The following is a 17448-nucleotide window of genomic DNA, read 5'->3' as shown; positions in this document are numbered from 1 at the left end:
GCACAGTGCCATCTCATAGAGGTCCCTTAACAAATGTTGAATAAATAACTATCTTATTTTCTGAAGTGACATATGGTATCCGTGATTGTTAATTTTACATGTCAATGTAGCTAGACCAAGGGACCCAGATATTTGATCAAATATTTTAGATGTTGCCGTGAAATTATTTGTTCAGTAAGATTAACATTTAAATTAATTGATGCTGAGTAAAGAGTCTATAATGTGGGTGAGCCTTATCTTATCAGTTGAGTCTTAAGAGAAAAAGACTGATCTTCCCTGAGCAAGAATTCCACCGGCAGACTGACTTTGCACTCAGCTGCAACATCAGCTCTTTCCCAGGTCTCCAGCTTGCCAGCTTACTCTGCAGATTTTGAACTTGCCAGCTTCCATAGACACATAAGCCAATTTCTTAAAATGAATCACTCTCTCTCTAATATGCATATATATATGGTCACATGCTATCGGTTCTGTTTCTCTGAAGAACCTTGACTGATTCAGGACGCCTTAATCATTTACTCTCTCAGTGAGTCAACCAATATATTTTATTTACCAAGACTCATTCTCACCCACCATCGTCCCATAGCCCCCAAAGCCAGACCAGTGACACAACCTCAGATAGCTTTTGACCTCAACTTCTCCACTCTGGCGGAGGGCCAGAGAGCATTATCTCCTCAAAGTTTCATTTCTCTTGTGATGCAACACACCTGTGCAGCTTCTCTCTAGAGAAACAGGTGCCCAGAGAACATTGTACTTGGTAAAGCCATGTCGTGATGGTGCTATGGGAGGTACCAACTTACTACTGTGATTTTAGGGGAAAATACTTCCCATGGTGATGCTGAGCCATTAATAGTATCACTTCCTCTAAGTATTTCCACTCTCTATGAGTGAAGCTGAGGGTGGGGGATTTCCGTCATGGAAACTAGCCAAAAGGTTATAAAGGGTTCATGGACACTGTACCATTTGATGACTGTGTGGTAGCTAATTGATCCCATATATGCTAGGGAAAAGATGATTCTAAAAATATATCAGCAGGAAGCCTCTAGGGGAGCGTGGTATGAAATTTGGTTCTCTTCGGATCTAGCAAGAGATTAGCAGTCACAGAGCCTGTTTGCTGACCTGGGGGAGGATGCATTTATAGAGTAAGTATTCATGTAGATCCTTCCATCAAGAGTTTATGCAGTAGGAGAAGTGGACTTTGAGAGGGAAAGCCTTCCTTGTCACGCCTACAGTAAGCACGGTTCTCGTGCAGGAGTATGTTTTATCTCTGCGAGTCATTTTTATCTCTTTCTTCCTTCCACGGAAGGCCCCTTCCCTCCTTTGATGTCTTTTTCCTTCTGGCTCTCAGTTCTCTAGTTCATTTGCCTCTTACCTCCAGATAAAACCTGTTTCTAACAGGAGGCAAAGCTTCACACCTCTGCTGGTGGTGTTTTGTGCATGAGACAGGGAGACATTTGGGGAGCATTGTGCCTTCCTGAAATTACCCTCTGAGCCTTCATCTTTGTCAATTACCCAGCCCTGTCAGTGGGTAGAAATGATAGACTGTCATATGTTTACACAAAAGAATGCTGTACAGCCAAAAAATGCTCTGCAGTCAAAATAACTCATCAACACCTATTTGCATTGACATGGATAACCCTGAGAAACAATGTTGAGAGCCAAAGAGCCAGTTATCAAAGAATACGTATGGTATGATTATTTTTGTTTAAAATTCCCAAACAGGCAAAAATAAGAAGCATATACAGTACACATAATTGTACGTAAATTAATTTTTATATAAATATACTTATGCACAAATTGCACATACACATGTGACGTACATATACATATAGACACATAAGGCCAATCTAACAAGAAAAGTAAGGGGATGTGATTAATACAAAATTTAAGACAATGGTTCCCTGTAGTTGGCGGGGAGGGGGGGGCATAGGTAGAAACCGATACCATTGGTAAGGGGCATGAATCAGGACCCGAGGGTTGGTAAGGTGAGCAGTAGGTAAACATGCATCTTTTTTTATTTCTGTTATTACCGAGAACAGGTGTCTACATCGTATGTGCTTCTTTGTGGTATGAAATGTTTCACAATATTCATAAATGTTTCTCAAGTGACATTTGCCTGGGTTATCAATCCTCATTTATCTTCTTTGGGAAATGAAAGGATGACAGCTAGCATGAAAATTAAGGAGAAATTTAATTGAGTTAGAGACCTCCATTAACCAAAGCTTCTAATGAGAAGCGAATGTGAAGATGAGCGTTGATGCAACTGACACCTCCCTCCACCGTGGCCGGGTCACACCTGAAGCCATGGGGTGCTTCCCCAGGGCAGTCCTACCAGACAGGCAAGGGAGCCTCGAAATCTACCATCCCAGCCTGGATATTTGCCAGCCAAGTGGGCACAGTGGTTTTTATTTGAATGATCAAAAAGATCTACAGCAGGGGGCGCCTGAGTGGCCCAGTGGTTTAAGTGAAAAGACTTGATTTCCTCTCAGGTCACCATCTCAGGGTGGTGAGGTCGAACCCCGCCTGTCTCCTGTCCGGCTCTTGGCTGGGTGTGGAGCCTACTTAAGATTCTCTCTCTCCCTCTCTCTCTGCCCCTCATTCCTGCTCCTACTTGCACACACACTCTCTCTCTAAAGAAAAAATAATAATAATCTGCAGCAAAGGGTGGCGTGGTCACCCCCTGCCTGGGACATCCCGGTCACTCCCGGCCCTGCAGCACTCACTAAGTGGGTGCTGGGTGGAGTGAGACACAGCTGTTACCATGAGGAGCTCCTGCTCCAGAGAAGCTCTGCTGGTCTTCTCTCTCAATCCTCCCTCCCAGGGTCTGTCCTATGGGGTCTGCTGCCTCATACAATTACTAACACGGTTTTTCCTTTCAATCGACTCACTTTTTTTTTAAGATTTTATTTATTTGAGAGAGAGACAGAGAAAATCTGAGTGGGGGGAGGAGGCAGAAGTTAGAGGGAGAAGCAGACTCCCTGCTGAACAGGAAGCCTGATACAGGACTTGATCCTAGAGCCGAAGGCAGATGCTTAACCAACTCAGCCACCCAGGCGCCCCTCACTCCTTTTTTTTTTTTAACTTAAAGATATTAAAGGTTAGTAGAGGGGAATCATGAAAAATAGATGCAGGAAAACAAAACCAGGTGGTGAAGTTTTGGCTAGCGAGCGTTGCCTGCGGACGGCTCTGAGCCCAAGGCCCACTTGCTCTTTGTCTAAAATGATACATGGTCCGGGGTTAGAGAACGTTGGGATCAGACCACAGTTAGAGGCTCAAAAGAGTGAAAATGGAAAAGTTTTCTGTGACAAAGTCTAGTGCCTCAGCGTGATTTCAGGCCACATCTGTGTGTCGTGAACCATGTAAAATTATCAGATGGTGCCCTATGGTTTGGAAATTTTGATCAAATGAGTTGCAGGGAGACAGATAAGCAGAAGGCACGTGGAGGGGGCTTGTAGTGAAGATGTGGTACAGTTTCGTACAGGACGTGTTAAGTCCAAAGGTGCTCTCCCTGGGGCGCCCAGCTGGGCTCAATCCATGGAGCCCGCGACTCTTAATCTCTGGCTTCTAAGTTCGAGCCCCACGTTGGACATTGAGATACTCAAAAACAAAAGCTTAAAAAAGGGGGGGGCTCTCACTGGGTCCTTTCTCCTAGGTGGGATCTCAGAAGGGGATGGGGAGGCCCCTGAATGGGTACGTGAGAGAGCGAAGCGCAGGTGTCTAAGATGAAATGGGGAACAAGGGATGACATGACCTGAGTATCCACAGCGTTGTGTAGCAGGTTGTGTCCACTTCAGTTCCCTCCAGAAGCAGACCCTGACTGAGATTCAAGTGCATGTGGTTTAACAAATGATGCCAGGACAGCCTGTCGGGGAGCAGGGAGTAGGGGAGGGGTAGGGAGAAGGGAAGGGCGCATTATGCAGCCAGCTGCCACTGTGGGCAACTGAGCGTGAGCTCACGAAACAGCTTTGGGGCGAAGGTAAAAGACACGTCTTGGAGTCACTCTGCTCGGGTGTGAGGATGCTGGGATATTTATGGCCCATTGGACAGTTTCTGGGCATTTTCATTTGCCTTTAAGCGATTACAGTGGCGCTACCTGGCTTAGAGAGAGTTCTCAGGTCCTGAGATAAAGATTCAGGCTGTCAGGCGTTAGGCCAGTCCTGGCAAACCATGGGATGCTGGATTCTAGGAAATAAACTGAGGGTTGCTGGAGGGGGTGCGGGGGTGGGAGATGGGGTAACTGGGTGATGGGCATGAAGGAAGCTATGTGAGGTAATGAGCACTGGGTGTTACAGGCAACTGAGGAATCACTGAAGTCTGCCTCTGACAATACGCTATATGTTAACTAAACGCTCTAACAATACGCTATATGTTAACTAAATTGAATTTAAATAAAGAATTTTTAAAAAGGGGGGACGCCCGCCTGGGTGGCTCAGTGGTTGAGCATCTGCCTTTGGCCCAGGGTGTGATCCTGGGGTCCTGGGATCGAGTCCCGCATTAGGCTCCCTACTTCTCCCTCTGCCTGTGTCTCTGCCTCTCTCTCTGTGTCTCTCATGAATAAATAAATAAAATCTAAGAAAAAACCATTTTTTTAAAAAAAGGAAACAATAATAAAGGGATGTCCCCAAGGGGTGAGCAGTTTGTAAGAAATACTATTAAAGGAGTAATCATCCTCTTAGCTATGAAAAAAAAAAAAGAAGAAGAAGAAGAAGTTAGTCCAATCCTGATAAGGCTGGAGGAATAGAAGTAGGAAACTGACTGCTCTTACTACACTCTCCCTCTGCTAGAAATTTAAAAAACCCTGTCCTGTTTAATCCTTACCAGAGCATCCAAGAGAGCCAGTTCTCATTTACACACAGAGAAAGAGGCACCAGGAGCTGCTTTATTTGCCCAAAGTCATGCAGCCTGTGTTCCACTCCTCTGGTTACACCTTCCTAGTCTTTTTTTTTTTTTTTTAATATTGAAGTAAATTCACATAACATCAATTAGAGATTTTAAAGAGGACCATTCAGCAATATTCCTATATCCACGGTACCGGGCAGCCGCCACCTCTATCTAGAGCCAAACCATCTTCATCACCCTACAAGGTGGCCTTGTACACATCAAGCCCTTGCTCCTCACTTCCCCTCCCCCAGCCCCCAGCAGCCACCAATTTACATCTGTCTCTATTGATTTGCCCATTCTGGATATTTCTTACACATGGAATCGTGTGCTTTTTGTGCCTGGCTTCTTTCATTGCAGCATGGTGTTTTTGAGACTTATCCATGCTGGAGCAGCAGATATTAGTATTTTTTTCTGTGTGTGGCCGAGTCACACTCGGTTCCATGGATATACCACGATTTGCCTCTCTGTTCATCCGCTGACGGACACGCAAGCTGTTTCCCCTCCTGGACTATTGTGAATAGTGCTGCTATGAAAGTGTGGGTACATGTATTTATTTGAATCTTTGTTTTCAGTTCTTCTGGATGTATAACTAGGAGTGGACGTGCCAGGACATGTGTGATAATTTTGTATTTAACTTTTCGAGGAACCATCCTACTCTTTTTGGAGGGACCCTTCTCCTCTATTTAAATGTTAGAATTTGGGACACCTGGGTGGCTCAGTGGCTCAAAGGAGTATCTGCCTTTGACTCAGGTCATGATCCCGGGTCCTGGGATTGAGTCCCAACATTGGGCTCCCCACAGGGAGCCTGCTTCTCTCTCTGCCTATGTCTCGGCCTCTCTCTCTGTGTCTCTCATGAATGAATAAAGATAGGCTCTTTTTTTTAAAAAAAAGTTAGAATTTCTTGAGATTCAATTCTTCTTTCTTTCTTTCTTTTTTTGTTAGATTGTATTTATTTAAGAGAGAGAGAGAGAGAGAGCACAAGCAGTGGGGAGGGGGATGGGAGAGGAAGAGAGAGAATCCTAAGCAGACTCCATGCTGAGCACGCCCTACACAGGACTTGATCCCATGAACCTGAGATTACGATCTGAGCCAAAATCAAGAGCCGGATGCTTAAGTGACTGAGCCCCCCAGGTGCTTCTTCCTTGAGGTTCAATTCTAAGCCACTCTCCTGCTTTCTCACTCAACACTTTCCTGCAGGTCACCCGTACCCACGGCTACACTTACCAACCCCACGCCAAGGATCCCCAGACCTCTGCTCAGAGCTCTAAATATTGGTCAGTGTCAACTGGCTGGCTGACATCTACCATTGGATCGATTCTAGAACTGAACCAACCTGGGCCTGGTCCCGACCAGCTTCGCCAGTCTCTGTGATCGCCAAGCAGCATCAGCATCCCCTTGGATGTGCAAACCAGGAACTGGGGGTTGTCTTGGACACTTTCCCTCCCGACTCCCCTTTTCTGTCTACCACCAAGCACTGTCGATTTTCCTTTCTAAATGACTTTTAACTTTGTGCAGTCCTCTCTCTGCTGCCATCTCTCTTAGCCATACTCACATAGATACGCTCGCTTGGCTGACTCCATCCACCTTCTCATCAGTCTCCCTGTCCATAGGTGGAGCCCCCTCCCATCCATTCTCCAAAACTATCAAAAGGGATTTCTTAAGAATGCAGATCAATCTGACCACAGCACCTCTACCTTCTCCGTGGCTTTTAGAATAAGCAGCACCTTCTCTGCTGGAACTCTGGGCTCATTTTGAGCCACTCCCCACTTCCCTCCTGCTGCACTGGCCTTGGTTTTGCCAGGTGATTCTGTGGTCTCCTACCTCAGGAAGTGGTCTCCACTGTTCCCTCTACCTGGAGCGTAGCCTTGTGCACTCCTACGCCTTTTTTCAGTTCTAGTCTCCCCCCTCCTTCTAGAAACCTCCCTGCTTTTCAGATGAGATCAGCTTCCCCCACAATATGCTCTGATCATTATCACATTTGTGTAATTAGTAATTAACGTCTGCTTCTCCCCTGGACCGTAAGCTTTTTGGAAGCGGGACAACATCAATTTTGCTCCATCTAATGTTAAGTTTGGACTTAAACGCAGCTGCCACACAGTGAATACTCACGAGATAGGTGTTAAATACGTGAATTAACTAATGAATGAGAAATGGAACTCCACCTCAAGACTGATTTCACATCCTTCTCTCTCCACGGCTCCCCTTTGCCCTATTCTTAAAACAGGAATGTCCTTGAAAATTGGGCGGAATTTCCTCCCAAACATGGAAGGAAACAGAAACAAGGTTGAAAACCATCTGGCTGGTTCCCAGAGCTCTGTCATGGGCAACTGCTTTTTGAACTCACTCCTGGGTGGGAACCTGCTTCGGGGGGGAGAGAAGACCAGAGAACCCACTCCCAGCTCTCACCACTGGCACAGGGTAAAATATAAACTGCTCACCCATGTCCACACAGATTGAACAACATGTAACCCTTTTAGAAATGGCTTTAGCCCTTTTACATCGTACGTTCCCTTCATTCTGAAAGAATTTCAACAAGATAAAAAGGCTGCCTCAAACCCTTTGTGGAAGAAAGGCAATCGAATGAATGAATGAGTTACGCGTGACTTAGTAAGTATTGAGAGAAGGAAGGACGAAGCTGTTGGGGGGCCCGGTGTGGACAAGTAGAACACAGTGCAATTTGTCCCCAAGCCCTTAGACATGATGCTAATGATGGGGTCTCTGCAGAGCTGGACACGACTCCAGTTCTCAATCATGGTTTCCTGCTCCTCAGGGGTCATTCCCAGAGGGGCTGAAATGGCATTAGAAATGACTCGCATCCACCATAAGGTTTAAGTGACAGCCCACACCTGGAAGCCCTGAAATGGTGTCGGAGAAGCCAAAGCATAAGGTTATCCTAGGTAAGCTCTCCGAGGAGGGCAGCAAGAGGGGAGGAGTCGTCCAGCTTCTAGACCAGGAAGCACCTACCCAGGTTGATTTCAAGGCTAGAATTAATCGTGTAGGTTTGGGGTTGCATGCAAGCCCCTGCCTGCAGGTCAACTGGAAAGAAACCTGGAGTCACTCTTCCCTGCTTGGGAGCATTGAGTCCCTCTTGGCTCCAGTCAAGGGGTGTCGGCAGTGGGGAGCACTAACAGATGTCTGACACCAACTCAGGAAGTCCGAGTGTGAGTGAGTCTCCCCACCCCCCCAGGCCGCAGTGAGTGTCTGGCGACTCACCCGGGGCAGGCCCACTGGTGCTGGCTCATCTGGTCTTCCCTGATGTTCTGGCCCTCTCTCTCTCTCTGGCCAGGCAGGCGGGAGGTGACAGCTCAGTCCCGCCTCGTGATCCTGCTTCTCTCTTGCTGCAGCCACCAGACTTGCTTCTAAAGGCAGCTGCAAGCATTTCCCTACTGGGCAACCACACACGTAGAATGTGAGTGGCGTCCCTACGTGTGTTTTTCCTTCCGGTTGCTGCAAGTGATGTTGTCTCGGTTCATTTCCTCTCTGTGCCACAGTTGGTTTTTTTTTTTTTTTTTTTTTTTTCTGATACACTGAGGGTGATCTGTAGTTTAGGGACAGGTGAGAAGTCTAGCTCTGATCTGGACTGCTTGCTACTTTGAGAACGAGAGGTGATCTTTATTATCACGATGAAATTCAGGGGAGTGCCATAAGCTCCTTCCTAGGCTGCATGGAAGCAGACATTGGGCTATTGTAAGTCCACCAAATTCAGATTTTTGTGGTTTTTATGGAAGTAATGTATTCTAAAGAGTTCCACTATAGATTGACATGAAACATCTTTTCATTTAACCAGTATTTATTGAGTCTATGCACGGTACCTGCTAGCCTTTGGGTACCCACATGGAGAATTCCCATTTCCAGGGTGGTATAGAACTGGAGACTGTGCATTTGGAAGGGAATTTGCCAGCTACTTAGTCTCAAACCTTTTGTCTTCTTGCTGTGTGCTTTGGAGTAGCACCCAAGTGGTATGGTCTGAAGCTAACCACCTGGTGCTTGCCTTTAAATGCTTTTGATCTTTCTGTGACTCAGCTTCCTCATCTGTAAAATGGGAGTAGTCATAGGATTGTTGTGGGAATTAAGTGAGGCATTACATGTAAAGCACTCAAGGAGTGGCTGCCACAAGTATATGAGTGTTTGCTATTATCATTAGTGGCAAATGTTATTATTATGAGCTCAGTTCTTTGCTTTTTTTTGCTTTCTCTTCCCCCTCCTTATCCCTTGCTGATGCCTAGAAATGACTGGGGGACAGAGAGGATGGAGGAGAGAGGGAGACGGTTTGAACAAAAGTGGCATGGGATGCTCCTGTTTGCTCTAGTATCAAGATAAAGAAAGCACTGTCCTCGGCCCTCCCTTCATCCTCGCCCTCTGTTCATGCTGCATATTGCATACCAGCAACTTCTGTTTTATTATTGTCATTCTGTTTTGTTTGAATTTTCTGTAATCCTTCTCTGAAATTCAGATCCATGTCATTTATTTTAAATGTCGATCTGGTCTGAATCATATTAAGGAAATACTTGCCCATAAGCAGATGCCACATTTATTTATTTATTTTTAAAGATTTTATTTATTTATTCACGAGAGAGAGAGAGAGAGAGAGGCAGAGACACAGGCAGAGGGAGAAGCAGGCTCCATGCAGGAAGCCCGATGTGGGTCTTGATCCCAGGACCCCGGGATCACGCCCTGGGCTGAAGGCAGACACTAAACCACTGAGCCACCCAGGGATCCCCAAGGTGCCACATTTAAACAAAGAAACAAACCCTCAGCTCAATGCCTTGTGTAATTAGGATTTATAAATAAATCAGTAAGAAGAATATCTATGGCAATCTTCATACACATGTTGTATCCATAGGTGTAATTAGCAATATTCATGGTAAAAATATCATCTATTTTTCTTTCTTCCTTTTTCTTAAAAAAAAAAAAACTACTCTTGTGTACATGCTGCATATCAGGAACTGTTTCCAGATTAGAGGTAGAATTATCCTATTCTCAAGTTTTTATTTTATAGTGCAGCGTATCCATACTAAATCGAGTGGAGCAGAAGCAGAGACTGTACATATTTTTTTCCAACATGTCCCTCCATGCATTTCCCATTCTTCCATAACCTGTGATATTTTCTCCATTAGATATTTAAGCAGTCTGAATTTAAATGTATCAATTTCAGAAAAAAAATAACTTACAGTTATACATAATACCTCAAAGGTTAATGCTATCGAGTTGTCTCCATAAGTCAGTTACACCCTAGATATACAAGAAGGTGGAGCTTGACTTTTTATACATAAAACATTTGAATTTGTCACCTTGATTATCCTTAATTCGGTTCTTTTGTCTACATCCTTATGGCCTCCTTTCCCACTTGGAGCTGCCTGCATATCTCATGCCTGAGGGCTTCAGAATGGAGAGAGAGAGAGAGCGAGAGAGCGAGCATGTCTGTCAAGGCAAACTGAGGAGCTCAGACTTTGTCCAAACACAGATCACACTTGTTCTAGAAAAACAAGTGAGATGTTTTTTTCCCACTTGGAAAGATGAAGTTTCCTATGTCTGTTTTCCTACTTAGAATTTTCTTCTTCTTCTTCTTCTTCTTCTTTTTTTTTTTTTTTTGCTTTATTTTCTTCTTTCTTGATTAGTGACAGGTTATATCATGTGTCAGGATTTTGACAAAGCCCAGAGAGTTCTGACAACAAACAAACAACTGTAATTTCTAATCACTCTATCCAATGAAGACCGTGTTTACATTTTCATTTTTATTTAAACAATCTTCTTGACTACTTTAATTAGCTTCTTCATGCCAGCTTGGTTAGCACCACAGAAAGGTTTATAACTACCTGTTAAGCAGTAGCCAAATCCCAGGCAACTGTTTTGAATTTGTCATGGGTGTTTGGTCCAAGGAGAGACTGTTGTATGGAGTGGAGTCTAATGGGTGGGGAAGGCAGAAGGGAGGAGTATTAGAGAAGATAAAAAGTTAAAAAAAAAAAAATCTATGGCCAAGTTTTGTGTGTGTGTGTGTGTGTGTGTGTGTGTATTTATGATTCCATTTGTGTGACTCATTTCCCTCCATGGCCGAATACAGTATTAGCCATAGGGAATCAGCTACCCACTGAGGAATTTAAATGAATATGCCCAAGAGTTGGTTTGGCAAATTTTAAGAGCAGACTTGTCTGGTATTATAATGTGTGCCTCATCCCTTCTCAGGAATGGGAGTCAATCTTGTGGTTTTCATTTTTAGATGAAGAAATCAGAGCTCAGAAAGATCCAGTTCATTTGTCCATTCAGCAGCTGTTGCCTACCTGCACACTTCCGTGAGCTTTCCCAGGTATGTTCGGTACACTAGTCCCAAGACACAGGGCTTGTCTTCAAGATAATCTGGTGAGAAAACCATTCCCCTGAATTGGTTCACTCAAATACTAAAAGCATTAATTGAGCAAGTGCTATGATAAATAAAAAATGAATGACAATCAGCTCCTCCCTTAAGAGAGACTGCCGACTAGTAGGCCTAGCAAAACAAACTCTACCCATCTTCCTTTTCTGCTCTCTTGCCACTTAACAACCCTCTTTTGCCCTTATCACAGGACATCTTTGTCTTTCCCCTCATCCATTCTCCCAGTTTATCAGCCAAGTCCCCAGTCCCCAGTCCCAGGACCTCACGACCAGCTATTTTGGCAATGCATTAATGTTGATTTCCTCGTTCCTATTCTTCTGGGTATTTGTGCATTTCCAGCCATGAGTGGAAGCTCAGTCTACTTTCATGCTCCAGAGTCACCCAGCCTCGCTGGCAGAAGTTGAGAAAGGCTGATTTGTCTTCTTGCAGATTTTCCCCCAACAAGCCCCACTGAGGCCCTTCTGCAGCTTGGGAATCTTCTCGTGCATCTCCCACAGACTATCTGTGAAGTTTTCTTTCCATTCTTTTCCCCACCCACCCTCTAGCAGCTCTGTGCCCAGCCCTCACCTGGTGCCACGTGGAAGGTAAGGGCTGATGTGAGTTCTAGCGACTGCAAGGTCTCTGCAGACCTTGGCTCTCATATCCTCCTGTTCCTCATTTTCTGCAAATTCTCCAACCCTTTGAATTATAGCTTCTAGCATTGCCACCTGACTAATAATACGAGTCAGAACTACCTTCTTTTATGTTTATCCTTAGGAGGAAAGTGACATTTGCAAAGATGAAACCATTCTTCTAGTTCACAGAACAGCTGTCTGAAGAAATGTGGACACCTGGAGGGACAAAGGGAAGAAAGACTAAATTATTTTTAAGAGGTCACTGATGGCAAATTTAAAAGGTTCCAATTTATTGGAAGCATTCGTTGCATTTAGACATCTGTCAAACAGCAAGCACTTACTTCTCCATAACTTGTATCCTGACTACCTATCCCTCTTCTGGGTGGTAACTATTTTTGGCTTCCCCCCAAAATAATTGGGAAAATCTTGTTAGTATTGATTTTTTCATAATTAAAACTATATTTTATTTATTCGAGAGACACACACACAAACACACACACACACAGAGAGAGAGAGAGAACAAGTGGGATGAGGGTAGAGGGAGAAGCAGACTCCCACTGAGCAGGGAGCCCTATGTGGGACTCGATCCTGGAACTCCAGGATCATGACCTGAGCTGAAGGCAGATGCTTAACTGACTGAGCCAACCAAGTGCCCCTTTTTCATAATTTTTAAAATTCATGCTTTAAATCTAAAAGTAATAAATTTATATGGTAAAAAACTAATATTGCAAGTAAAACTAAGGTGCCTTTTGACCGTCAGCTTTGATTTCAATTCCCTCCCCTGCTTTGCCCGCAGTGAATCCCTGCTATCTGTCTGGGATGTATTCTTCTGAGACATTTTTTGAGTATTTACGTGAATATATGTAAGCACTGTCAGTTTGCAGTTGGGCACACGTGCCACCCCGCCCTTGAGCGTGCTTGTGCACACATACAGAACACGAGACTGAAACCATTCTATTGCACTCGGTTTCTGAGGGAACTGTGTAAACTGCTATTCTGGTTTCACATGCAAATAGCAATTTGAAAACAACATCTTATTCATGAGAATATAAAAAATAAAACAACGTGGCTGCCGTGGATGGTTGAAGCAATTGGACTCCTCTGTGGGTCAGACTTTTGCTCATTTGTGTTCTAAATATAGAAAAACGAGGATTTATGCCCAGCTGGTTGGTCTCTGAGTGGAGACTCCCAGATCAAATACCAAAGGTCCAGTAGTCATTTGTTAAGGCGAATTTCTGGACTTTCCTCTCTGCCTACATGATCCCATAGCCAAAACTCAAGTCAAATCATGCCTCTCCCTAGGTAGGTGTGTGGCTTCTGACCACAAGCCCAGGCCTTGGCAGGGACTGCCATGCACTGTTTGTAATCATTTCTAGCCAATTTTCTCTCTATAGTAGCTGGCTCGTTATCTTTCCTCTTCCTTGAATATTTTCTATCTTCTCACCTGTCAGAGCAGCCTCCATGCATAACCACATAGGGAGAAATGACTACTTCAAAGACTGAGAAATACTTTCTACTGATTCCCAGCACTTGAAACCTCAGCACTGTTTTATTTTCCTTCTAGATCTTCGACAATTATTTTCCACTAACAATAAAATTTAAAAGAGAACTCCAATTTATTCTTTCTCTATTTTCACCACAACTTCCTATTATATAAACAAAAGCCTTGTGTCCACATGTTCACAGAAGCCCAAAACCTCAGATCCTCAGTTCTATCTACCCTCTTGCCTTTCCTCCCCTCTTCTTCCTTTCAGGCTCAACTTTCCTGATAGAGGAGTCTGCATCCTGTGCCTTTATGTTCACATCTTCCATCCCCTCCTTCCCCATTGCATTTCTTCTATTCAGACACCTGGATCCTACCCCAGCCCTCCGTGGAGGTTGTCATTATTGATGTCATCCAGGGATCCTATGTGATGAAGCCAATGTCTTTCCCACTGTTGGCATTTAAAATGACTGATCACCTCTTCCTGCCCAGTCTTCTTCATTCTTTCTTTGGGGGACCCCATTCAGCCCCGGCTCACTTCATGGCTCACTGCACCTCCTCCACTTACTGCCCCCCACCATGTCTCACCATTGGGCTGCATACATTGCCACTCTTCTGCTCTCTCTGAATGGGCTCCCATTTGGGTGTGGGGCCAGCCTTCAGCCCCTGTACTCTTCAGTAGCATCATCATCAAACACTTAGTCTCTGTCTTAGTCAGTGCTGGTTGCTTTCACAAAATACCATGGGGACTGGGCAGTTAAACAAGAGATAGTTATTTCTCACAGTTCTGGAGGCTGGAAGTCTGAGATCAGGGTGCCAGCATGGTCTGTTTCTAGCTAGAGCCTTCCGATTATTTGTAGATGGCCACCCTCACATGTGGAAGAGACAATCTCTTCTGTGTCTCCTCTCATGAAGTCACTCACTAATCCTATTATGAAGACTCCATCTTCGTGACCTAATTATCTACCAAAGGCTTCATCTCCTAATACAGTCCTGTTGGGAATTAGGCTCCAACATATGAATTCAGGGAGGAGGAGGACATAAACATTCAGGCTCTAGCAGTCTCTCTGCCTCCAAACATTGCAAATTTCCTTTTCCTTGCTTCTTTGGTTTAACCTGTCACCAAACTCTTGTTTGTTTGTTTGTTTGTTTGTTTGTTTTTTAATATCAAGTTTTGTTGACCAATTATTTCTGTACACACTCACTGGCACCATCTTAGTTTCGACTTTCATTGCTTAGAGAGTCACAATTCCTAACTGTGACAACCCTGTTCTAGCACACTGTTGGGCACAGGCTGGGTCCTCAGGAGATAGTAGTTGAGTAAACATCTGCCCAGTACTAGATATTCTCAAAGGCTAATTTCAAAGCTTCCACCAGCAACCTGTTGCCTATGAAATAAAGTTGAAATGACTTGGTGGCAGATCAAGATCCATGCTATTCTCTTGGATTCTCTCCTGCTTGTCCACACCTAGAGTGCCCTTCACCTTCCTGTCACTGGTCCCTAATGGTTCATGTCTTCTCATGACCCTGGCCTTGTAAAGTTTTTTCCCCTGCTTAGAATGCCCTTCCTTCTTCTCCTTGTGGCAGCCTCCTTTAAGACTGTACTCCTCCAGATGGAGTATTTTTCCTCCTTTCTCTGTCACCAGGACTTCCATTGCATTGATTGTATAACATCACAATAATGCATCTACCTTTCCTGGACTTTGAGACTCCTGACAGCCAGGAACCATTGCTTATTCATTCTGGGGACTAAACATTTTACAAAGTGGCTTATGAAGGCCTGGCACCAGAATCATCCATGAAGCTGGTTAAATAGAGATCCCCCAGGCCCCACCCTTGAACTGCTGAATTAGTTTGCTGGAGAGTGAACCCTCCCAGGTAATTCCTAAGCATATGAACATTTGAGAATATGGTTACAGTATCTAACAAATATTTGATGAATAAAGACATGATGAGAAGTACTGAGATCCCTACTTCTAAAAATCTGCTCTATATTCTTCATTTATCTGAAGGTATATTTTGGCTGGAGAGAGAATTCTGGGGAATTTGGCTCAGCCATGGATCAAAGTGACCTAGTGGGAAACAGCCTTGCATTATTCTCTAATCAGGTCATGCAAAGTACCTATTGTCCTGTCCAAATGCCAAATGAAGTCTAGGGTCATTCAAAGCCCTGAAGATGGTTGGCTGTGATAAGAACTAGCAAATTCTTGTTCAAGTGGGAACTGGTATTTGTGCGCATGTTCTACATTTTTAACTCACTAAAACTACGTGCTTAGGGTTCAGTGGCTCATAAGTACCTTCTAAGGAGTCTCGCTGTCTCATTTGCTGTGCTTCTCACCAGTATGGATAACTCTAGTGTCAGTTAATAGACCTCCGGTGTTGACATTGGGTGGACTGTGAATGAACTCTAAGGGTTTTTAGACTTAGTTGGGACCGATGGATTTGTGAAGGCAAGCAAGCCTTGTTTGGGCCACAAGGTCTCTAAAATGTTCTTTTAAAGTTTCTTCTGTGGATTTTGAGCTCTACCAAAAGATCTTGAGACTGTCATAAAGCACCAAACTAGGCCTAACGAAGACTAATATGCAGCATGTGAATGACCACCCAAAGTATCCTCCATAAATATTTGTTGGATTTGTTATTTACTAAATAATTAAATATCTCCAAAAGTGCATATAACAAAAATGTAGAAACACACTGATATCATTAGGTAGTTGAAACAAACATATGTACCTGTGACATAGAAGAATATTTTAGACATCAAGACTTATGTGAAATTTGTGGTCCTTTGTAGAAGAATTGAGACCTGGGGATAGCACCCAAGAAGAAGGAAGATATAGGTTGACAACTGAGACATTTCCTGGATTGTTCATATCATGTCACAGCTGGACTGAGCCTTAGAAGGTAATTTTAAAAATATTCCTTATTCTTTAATATATCCATTACTTCTTTACTACACAAATGACATATATCCATTGCCCAAAAAAATAATTAAAAGGATGACCTAACCAATGTTACACTGTAGCATATACTCTTTTAAATGTTTTCTTGTATATGTATATTATGATATTATATTGGATTAATTTCCTATTGTTGTCATCACAAAGTACCACAGACTTAATGGCTTAAAAGAAAATACATTTATTAACTTAAAGTTCTCTAGGTTAGAAGTCCAATACAGGTCTCACTGGCCAAAAGATAACATGCTCATAAGGGTTATATTCTTCTGGAGGCTTTAGGTGAGAATCTGTTCCCTTACTTTTTTCCAGCTTCTAGAGGCTGCCCATATTCCTTGTCTCAGGGCCTTTTCCTCTGCCTTCAAACCAGCAGTTAAATCCCTATGACCATTCTTCTATAGCCACATCTACCCCGACCACAGCTGGGATGTTTCCTCTCTGATTTTCAGGGTCCATGTCATTAGATTGGATCCCCATGGATAAAATGGGAGCCCATCTCCAGGTCACTAACTTAATAACATCTGCAAAATCCCCTTTTCTGTGTAAAGTAATATATTTATAGGTTCCTAGAATTAGGACATGGCCATTATTCTACATATTGCATATAGAAATTATACGAGTAAAGTGCATATAGAAATTATACAAGTGCATGGAAGTTAAGTGATTTAAGATCACACACTGGTAAATAATAAGATTTATTAAACTCTTTCAGAGCGTTAGAATCTGATGCAATGGAGACTTGTGATAAAGAGATGTAGGGAAGAACTGCAAAGAGTTTCAATAAACATAGAACCAAGCTTCTCAGGAACTGGCACCTCATTCTTAGTCTATAGATGCCATGATCTTGTTGATTTCTCAACAGCAGACATCCATGGTACCAATAAAGCCACTGCCTAAAACTGCTGCCATTCTTAAGCAGTTTTTTTAAAGATTTTATTTATTTATTCATGAGAGACACACACACAGAGAAAGAGAGAGAGAGAATGAGGCAGAGACATAGGCAGAGGGAAAAGCAGGCTGCATGCAGGGAGCCCAATGTGGGACTCGATCCCGGGTCTCCAGGATCAGGCCCTGGGCTGAAGGCAAGCGCCAAACCGCTGAGCCACCTGGGGATCCCCAGTGCTGCCATTCTTAACAATTCTCATCCCC

At 43.7% G+C, this 17448-nt stretch overlaps 1 protein-coding gene and 1 long non-coding RNA gene across 2 annotated transcripts in view; one reads left to right on the top strand and one right to left on the bottom strand.

Moving 5' to 3' along the window:
* The window catches only part of NEDD9 (neural precursor cell expressed, developmentally down-regulated 9), a 182650-nt gene extending 174440 nt beyond the window's left edge, over positions 1-8210 (bottom strand). The window contains exon 1 of the mRNA XM_055322268.1: positions 8092-8210. The gene's annotated coding sequence lies outside the window, so the exon portion shown is untranslated. The remainder of the gene's footprint in view (positions 1-8091) is intronic.
* Positions 7899-17448, top strand: part of LOC129507689 (uncharacterized) — a 33275-nt gene continuing 23725 nt past the window's right edge. The window contains exons 1-3 of the long non-coding RNA XR_008664058.1: positions 7899-8039; positions 11096-11182; positions 16137-16246. This is a non-coding gene — a long non-coding RNA (uncharacterized LOC129507689). The remainder of the gene's footprint in view (positions 8040-11095; positions 11183-16136; positions 16247-17448) is intronic.

Source organism: Nyctereutes procyonoides, unplaced genomic scaffold (assembly GCF_905146905.1).
Source record: "Nyctereutes procyonoides isolate TBG_1078 unplaced genomic scaffold, NYPRO_anot_genome, whole genome shotgun sequence".
Classification (NCBI taxonomy): Eukaryota; Metazoa; Chordata; class Mammalia; order Carnivora; family Canidae; genus Nyctereutes; species Nyctereutes procyonoides.
The sequence above is the reverse complement of the archived record's forward strand: the minus strand, read 5'-3'. Positions and strand labels throughout refer to the sequence as shown.